We start from the raw sequence: 8,238 nt of genomic DNA on the forward strand, positions 1-8,238 counted from the left end.
GAGTTCTTTCCTTACAATAAAGATTAAAAGATGCGACAGCAGTTGATGAGTGATATAATAGTCTTGATGAGCTCGATCCCAAGCACTTATTCTTTATACATGCGAATACAGATGGAAATTATCCAAAAAAAAAAAAACAAAGAATACAGATGGAACGTATATTTCTTGTTAATAAAGTCAATAAAAGAAAAATACAGAACGCTGTTTGGACCTCTCCTTGAGCAGAAATATTTAATTGAAGAACAATATAAATATCCCAATTCATGGATATAATATGTATAAAACTGACTGACCACCATCTCTTCCCTCTCTTTCTCTCTCTCCCTCTCTCCCTCTGCAACTATTTCATCTATCTCTCCACAAGCTTCCAAACAAATAGAATTAATGGAAAGTGAGATTTGCAAGGTTTGTTCTTCTCCTTGTGGACGATGAAACATAAATTCTTCTTCTCCCTGACGTTAATGGGTGTCTCTCTAGTAGTCTTTCTCGGCCGCTCATCCCCTGGATCATTAGCATTCCTATGGCACCAATATTAGGAGATCCCACTTCCCCATATAAACACCAGAATCCAGATCACTCTGCAAGATTTAGTTTCTTTATTATAAATCCATGGCTCATCAACTAGTTGAGACTACCAAGCAGAACTACTACAGTCAATACGGGTCGACGAAATGACCATGGTTCCTTCTGCACATCATCAAAACTTATCCAGACAACAACAACAACACCCTCATCTCTACGGTGGTTATGGTGGCTGCGGTGCCAATTATTACAACAATACGGCGCCGGACGACGAGAGCTTTGGTGGTCTTCTTATGAATCAAGTAGAGGAAGGTGGTTATGATCAGTATAGTTATAATAATACTATTACTGATCAATCTTACTTATTAGCATCTTCCGATCTAGTAGTGGTTAATGGTCCAATGGCAGAAGATGAATCAAGAACTAACAGTCTTAACAACGAAGCTGAAGCCGAAGCGGGATCAAGTTCTAAAGCTCACGTAGATGAAGATCAGAGAGACGAAAGATGGCTCCAATTGAGTATAGGCGGCCACACCGCTACGGGTGCAGACGTCCAAGCTCCGGAAAGAAGGAGCTCGTTAAGGGGTTCATCATCGGCATCGGGATTGATTGAGCTTGATCTGTTATCAGCAAATATTTCGTCGCCGTCGTCTTCATCATCACGGCAGTTTCAGTTGCAACAAGGTGCTGCCAGGTCTTCTATGACTCCCATGTTTCATGTTCCCGATCATCATCATCATCATCAAATTCGTGTTCCTAATTTCGGCATGAGCACTACGTCTAATTTATATTTTCAACACCCGGGTTTCGGAATGGGAATGGGAATGAGTAGTTCTATGCCGCCGAGCTTTCATCAACACCAGCACCAGGAGGTTAACTGGGGATTTAGGCCATTGATCCCTCATCATCATAATAATCATATAGGGAATAGTAGTGCTTCTACTTCTACCTCTTCGTCTTCTTTTATTCAACTGGGACCATCCTCCTCCACCTCCTATTTTGCACGCCCATTTCAACTTCAACATCATCATCTTCATCATGGTGGTGGTGCTGCCCCGAGCTTAGATTTCAGAGTTGTTGATCCTCCGAGGCGTCCCCAGTCCGGCATCTGGTTTATGCTACAAGCCTCACAAAATCAGTAAGTATTCATCATAACCGACCCCATTGTTTTATTTTTATTTTTTCCTTTTATTTCTTCTTCTGCCCCTTGATTAGTTTCTTCGTTATGAACTCTAGCCAGTATTAATTTTCATGAATGCAGAGAAAAAGAGCCGTTCTTGCCCCAGATACCTAAAAGCTACCTCAGAATCAAGTAACATTTCCATCTTTGTAGCCTCCATCTAGTTATTGAATCTAAAAAATTTTTAAAAGAAAAAACTTTCCTTGTACTTATGAATTACATTACTTTCTTTCTTTGAAAATTTAGAGATGGAAGGATGACAGTTCGATTGATAAAGAAGTATCTGGTTAACAAGCTAAGACTTGACAGCGAATCAGAGGTACAATCCTCATAACTTCCTCTTTCTGAATAAATTGCTTACGGATGTAGTGGATTAATTAACGGTTACCTTTGAATGACCACCTTAAGAACACAATAACAGAAAAAGAAAAAAAAATCATGCTGTGGTTTTCGTTGAGTAATGTAGCCTGGTTGGTGTTAGAGACGTGATAGAAACAGCAGAACTGAAATGGGTGTCACTCTAGTAGTGTTTGTTTCTTCTGTTGAAAACCATTTTAGGTGGTGAGTACATTTCCTGGCACTGGTGTATTCCTCTCTTTAGTTTTGTATTATGTTCATGTGTGTCTTTCCCTATGGGATGAGCTTGTTTTTAGTTAGTTAAGTGATGGATCGCAATTCTTAATTGCAAATTAAGTTGGAATATTGGTAGATAACATACACTGAGATGTTTACCTACCACCCTTTCCCTGAAACACAAAATCGATGGTAGAGAAATGAATGGCCTTTCCCTCTCTGCATAAAAGGGGTTTCCTGTTTCGGGTTTAAACATCAATGAAAGTAACATTCATTGAACTGGCAATACCTGCATGCATAGAAAGCAGGTTAATTAAAAGAGCACAATCAAAAATTCAAAAATAAAAAAGAAACATATTACTGAAAATAGAAGCACCAGTACTGCGAGAAAGACATTGTGAAAGAAATACCGCTAATAGAACCTATACGAAATTTAAACTACAAGCATAATATTTATCCATACCCCACTTCAGAAAAATCTGTTAATTACAAGCACATTCATATGTGTGTGTGTGTAAATTTTAACTTTTAAGGATGAAATGGGTTATAGTACGTATAATTTGGTAATATATATATAGCTGCTGTTTTGATCGAGTTTATACCTTGTTACCAAATCCTCTACTCTTTCTAGCTAGATGATTTTTGGGGTGTTAGAAATTGACATATTGTCCTAGATGATGTTTGAAGTATACTAGATTATGCATGTTTTTCCTAATATATTCTTTTTAAGAAATAGAACCGTACACCTGTTTTAGACTTAGCTTTTCAATAAACATTAGAGGTTATAATTCATATGACCAAATTTGGTTATTTTCTACTATATATATATATATATATATATATATATATATAGTACCCTTACCAATGGAGGTATCTATTTTTTTATTTATTTATAGGGATAGGGTATTTGACAAACTTCCCGATCACAAAATCACATCTCCACCGTTCAGTTTGTAGGTGTATATGAGTAGATCACTTCTGTAAATTTTCAGAAATTTTGGTGATCGTTAAGTCAGTCAAATGTTTGATTTATTTTTAATGATTTTGAACGATATAGGTTTGACATAAATGTTAAGATTTTTGTTTTAATCTCAGCCATAAAAACCCATTAAAAAACAGATCTATGGTGTGGGTCTATCCCTAAAAATTCATGTTTATGTATGCAAGAGGGTAGTATTTGAGATTTTAATTAACATGTAAAGAGGAATTAATCACTTTTAATTGAACGTGTATTGGATATAATTTAGAGGTCTGCAAGATCAGTACGCTGCATGTTATTGCGGCACCATCATTTTATCAATTCTTCTGATACACACCTCATCATGAAATACCACTATCTGTTCTCTAATAATTGTGCCCAAGTAATAACAAAAGATCTAAAACATATAATTCATGTTTAAAGTGATATCTATTGAGCTTTGCACTATGAAGTCATGGTTTTCTTACCTCTTTATCAATTTTACAATGTGTAGGTTAGAATATGACTTATGTGTTTTGTGTACGTACTTAGTATAAGACAATAAATTGGGAAAAAAATAAAATAAATGGTTTGATTAACAATTTATACACACACACATGTATATATATTGAAGTGATTACTGCAACTAATGCGTAGAAAAATTACAGATGTTTATGTAGATATATATGTTTCGTGAAGGCTTAAATCACGATTAATTAGCTTTAAAGTCAGCATACTATATATTTTTGTAAGTAAATGTAGAAAATGCATAATGATCCGTGTATATCTTTAGGTATATATAAATTAATTCCAAGCAGCTAGCTAGGGAGAATTTAGAACCGATTTGCTTATGATTATATAGCAATTCCTATGTGAATAGGTTCCAAACAGAAGTACATTAATCATAGGATCATGATCGAGGCTAATAGCAAATGAGTAAACAGTTCATGTTCAGATGATCTGTGAGAAGCTAGTTTCATGTTAAATAAGCTAGCTAGTAAATGAGTTTCCTAGCAAAGTAGCAATCACCCTTTGTGCTGAAGCATATAAGCTAATACGAAGAAGTAAGAATAAGAAATCTGTACATAGGCAACATTGCCCACACAAGAAGAAAACAATTATATATCTTCCTAAATTAATTATATCAGCTATAAAATTATTATGCGTCCATCAGCTATATACGATGTTTACTACTTGAACACATATAACAGAATAACATATCAAAATATATAAGAAAGAACATCAAAACTGACTGGCTACGTATATAGGAAAACACGTAGTGCTGGTAGTTGAATCTGTCTTCGCTTGGCCTGAACCGTATGCAAGTTATCATCTACATAGAAAAAAACTGACATGCATGTACTATATGTTGTAGTATATACGTAGCCTATGTATTTTATAGATCAAATGTTTTGCGATCAATTATATACATATATATGTATTTAATCATTCCCTAACAACAAACAGCTATACAGACAAGAAAGAATCAAAGTCTGCAGTTAGTGTTCACCATGCACCAGAAGATATATGTTTATACCTAAATCACAATCAAAACTGTCATCATATTCGATAATGCATATCATGTTAAATTGATAATATATAGCAATTATTTAGGATGTGTGACAGACTAAACATTCCTTCTTGATTTTCTATGCAACACTCGATGTTTGTTTAATTTTCACGTACACCCTTCCTTGAATTCGACAAGTCAACCTTGCTAATCGGCAATTGCTTCAATCTTTCGTTTTGGGATCCAACCGGGTGATCGATGTGAATCACTTGCTGGTTACATAATTTTTCTACGGAGAAGAAAATAATTCCATGCCGTCCGGAAAGCCAACTCGTACCCTTCACACCTGGCAATGGCATGCAAACTAAAACACCCAATCATTTGGTTTATAATTCTCGATCATACTAATTAGTCTCTTCTGATCTTAATTAGCGTAAATTTAGGACTCTAATCACCTTCTCTCTCTCTCTCTTGAATCTTGTTGCATATGATTTTGATTTGTTTCACACGAGCTAGCATAGGGCACCTCCCCACATATATATATATATATATATATATATATATATATATATATATATATATATATCTTTCATCTTTGTTTTCCAAATCGACAGCTAATGTAGGCCCTTGTAATTTGTCCTCCTTTTCCTATTTTATGCATCCGTTTGTGCTTAAAAAAGACCCATCAAGACCTTAAGTGCTGCACTCTGATATGCATGGATGGAATTTAAAACATCATCATCATCTCCATCATCATCACCTCTTCCATACAAAGTTGCTGCTTTAGGTCTTAATTGGGAATTAAACAATTGCATGAGGGGGGTAAATCTACGACAGAAAACATTCCAAGTTGTTGGATAAAAGAACAAGCTAGCTAGAACAAAAACAAAAGCGTGAAAGATACATATATATTTAAGGATAATCCCAGTTAGCTTAATATAAAAACGACCCGCTAAACCACTAGGGTTTCGCCAGCACTGCCTTTGGGGTTTGTTATTATAGTAAGCAAAGGGAATATAATAGGGGTGGAAGGCTGGAAGGTTGTTCATTAAGGAACATTGACCTTTTGGAAATTAGGGTTTTCAGAAGCAACGTGAAAGAGACGTGCATGAAGTTGGAGAGAGATTGGAATAGTTAGGAGGAAGAAGACGATCGAGGAGGCTTTTGGCCCCTTTTTGAAAAAAAGAAAAAGAAAAAGGCTTAATTATATATTTATAGTGCATAGTCGTCGCCGTGCTTTTTGGATCCATTACGTGATTTTTTTTTTGCTTTTGTATAATTATTCTGTGGATTATAGTATAATCTGGAAAATAGAATAATGAAAGTCCAAAGCATCATGATTTTGGCTTATCAGCAAAGTCTGGGCTGGGGTCGGTCTCTTAATCATTGAAACCGGGAAGTTTAGTACATCGTGGGGAGCTAGCGGCGGAGAGCCACCCTAGCTACTCTGTTTTCGTATCACAAATTACGATATTATTACGCAATAATACCAGAAGCATATATATAATTTTACGTATTATGTATTACACAAATGCTTTTATTTTTCTTTTGTGTAATTGAAACTGTTTATATAGTGTGGAGTCGTGAGTGTGGGATGTGGGGCTTATAGAATATGTTAGAGTAACAGGCAAAAGTTGAGGGAGATTTATGGGTAAAGTAGACGTTACAAGGATTTATATGGAGCATATATAGCATGGGAAAGACGTAAGCTAAGCTAGTGACAAAGCCATTGCCAAAAAAAAAAAAGAGAGCTAGTGACAAAGCATGACTTCAACACCACATACTTCATCGTAATTTACTTGGAGAATTAGAAAGAAGAAAAATCTTCAAGTCTCCTAAGGTAGCTCAGTTGGCGAGAAATATAAGCAAATGTACCATAGATGACGTACAAGTGAGACGTTCGACTCTGTTCGAGGCGTCGAAAGGTTTTGGACTTGGGAGTAACTAGTTCTTAATTAGCTATGAAGATCTGAAAATATTGGTTGTTGTTTCATGGTTTACACCCAATTGCATTCTGATTAATTTCCTTGCTTATAGAATCTGCATGGCTATTAAGGACGCTTGATTAGCGAAAGGAAAGAAAAGAAAAGCAGTTGATGATTCAAGTGCATTATAATGTTTGTTCTAACATGCACAATTATTAAAACAGCCACGTACGAAATCATTGTCTGCACTCATCATATATCAACTTTCTCTTATTACCCAAAAAAAAAAAAAACTTTCTCTTCCATGCATGTCGCAGCTAATTAGCTTAGCTATCCCATCACTGATTAATTTGTTTCTTTCTCCTGTATCGTCTGTCATGATATACATGGTAATCTTACAGTGATCCATTGATTTGCTTCGTTAATTATTACGATCGAGTTCAAACACTGAGGAGATAAATGATATGAATATGCAGGTAGAGATAACATGTAGAGGACAGCAGCTTCTACCTTTCTTGACGTTGCAGCATGTAAGAGATAATATATGGAGTCCAAGGGACGCAGCGAGCATCACTCACTTTGCTTCCACTTCCAGACTTGTCCTCCTGCACCTCCACATCAACAACCACAGATGACCATGTCATGGTGCTGCACTATGCTAGGACGTCTTCGTCTTCTACAACTGCTTGATTAATTAATTCAAACTTAATTTTTCCCCATAATTTATTGATTAATCGGGTCACCATGATGTATCATTGTTTATTTAATTATGCAAACCCCTCATCTTATTTTTTTTGGCATTCATTTTCTTTTTCTTAAGTTATAATTAGTGGTGTTTTTCTTCTTTTCATGTTTTTGGTTCATTTCTCTCTAATTGATGGAGAAATATAGTTTGGAATACCGAATACCCCAAATCAGTGTTTAATATGGTTTTGGGGCTGGTCGCTTAACTCAAATCAATGTATCTCTAAGTACAACTCCTGCTTGATATATATTTCTTGTCCATTGATGCGTAAACTGGTTACTGGTATATATAAGCGCGCTCCACTTGATTGATTGACTAAATTTTCGATTAATGATTACCATGAATATTGTTATCATCTTCCAGTTGATTAAAATTCAAGAGTTAAGATAAAACGAAACTATTTCAACTATTACAATCTCAATCTTAATATGCAAGAATTATTCGGTGGCTTTCAGCATGAGAATCATAAAGATGGCCTAGTTTGAAGCTGAACCTAGTAAAGAAATTAAGCCCGAGTACGGCAGCTACTTATCAAATGCTGAAGAAAAAAAAAACATGGTAATAAGCAGATAGACCTCCCATTCCGACCAGATAATGCTGCATAATGACCTTGCTTGAGCTCTAAAATTTAGTAGCAGCGACTGTGAGACATGGTAACAGAAAACAGTTGGGCCAAAAGTGGAAGACATCCCATGAATATATATACTAACGATGACATAAGGATTTAGGATATTCAACAAGTATAAGCACAATGCACATTATTCCACCAAGTCTGTTCTTTCTAACCGAAAAGTAGACAACAATTTGAGCAGAGTGATGGTTAAA

General features: G+C 35.6%; 1 pseudogene across 1 annotated transcript; it reads left to right on the plus strand.

The window, feature by feature from the left end:
• The first annotated feature begins 383 nt into the window (after positions 1-383).
• LOC101300691 lies at positions 384-7,426 on the plus strand (annotated as a pseudogene). Its single transcript, XR_185527.1, has 4 exons — positions 384-1,660; positions 1,784-1,834; positions 1,949-2,021; positions 7,145-7,426. The product of XR_185527.1 is annotated as an uncharacterized LOC101300691 (transcript).
• Positions 7,427-8,238: the final 812 nt, after the last annotated feature.

This window comes from Fragaria vesca, unplaced genomic scaffold, assembly GCF_000184155.1.
Source record: "Fragaria vesca subsp. vesca unplaced genomic scaffold, FraVesHawaii_1.0 scf0513160_u, whole genome shotgun sequence".
Classification (NCBI taxonomy): domain Eukaryota; kingdom Viridiplantae; phylum Streptophyta; class Magnoliopsida; order Rosales; family Rosaceae; genus Fragaria; species Fragaria vesca.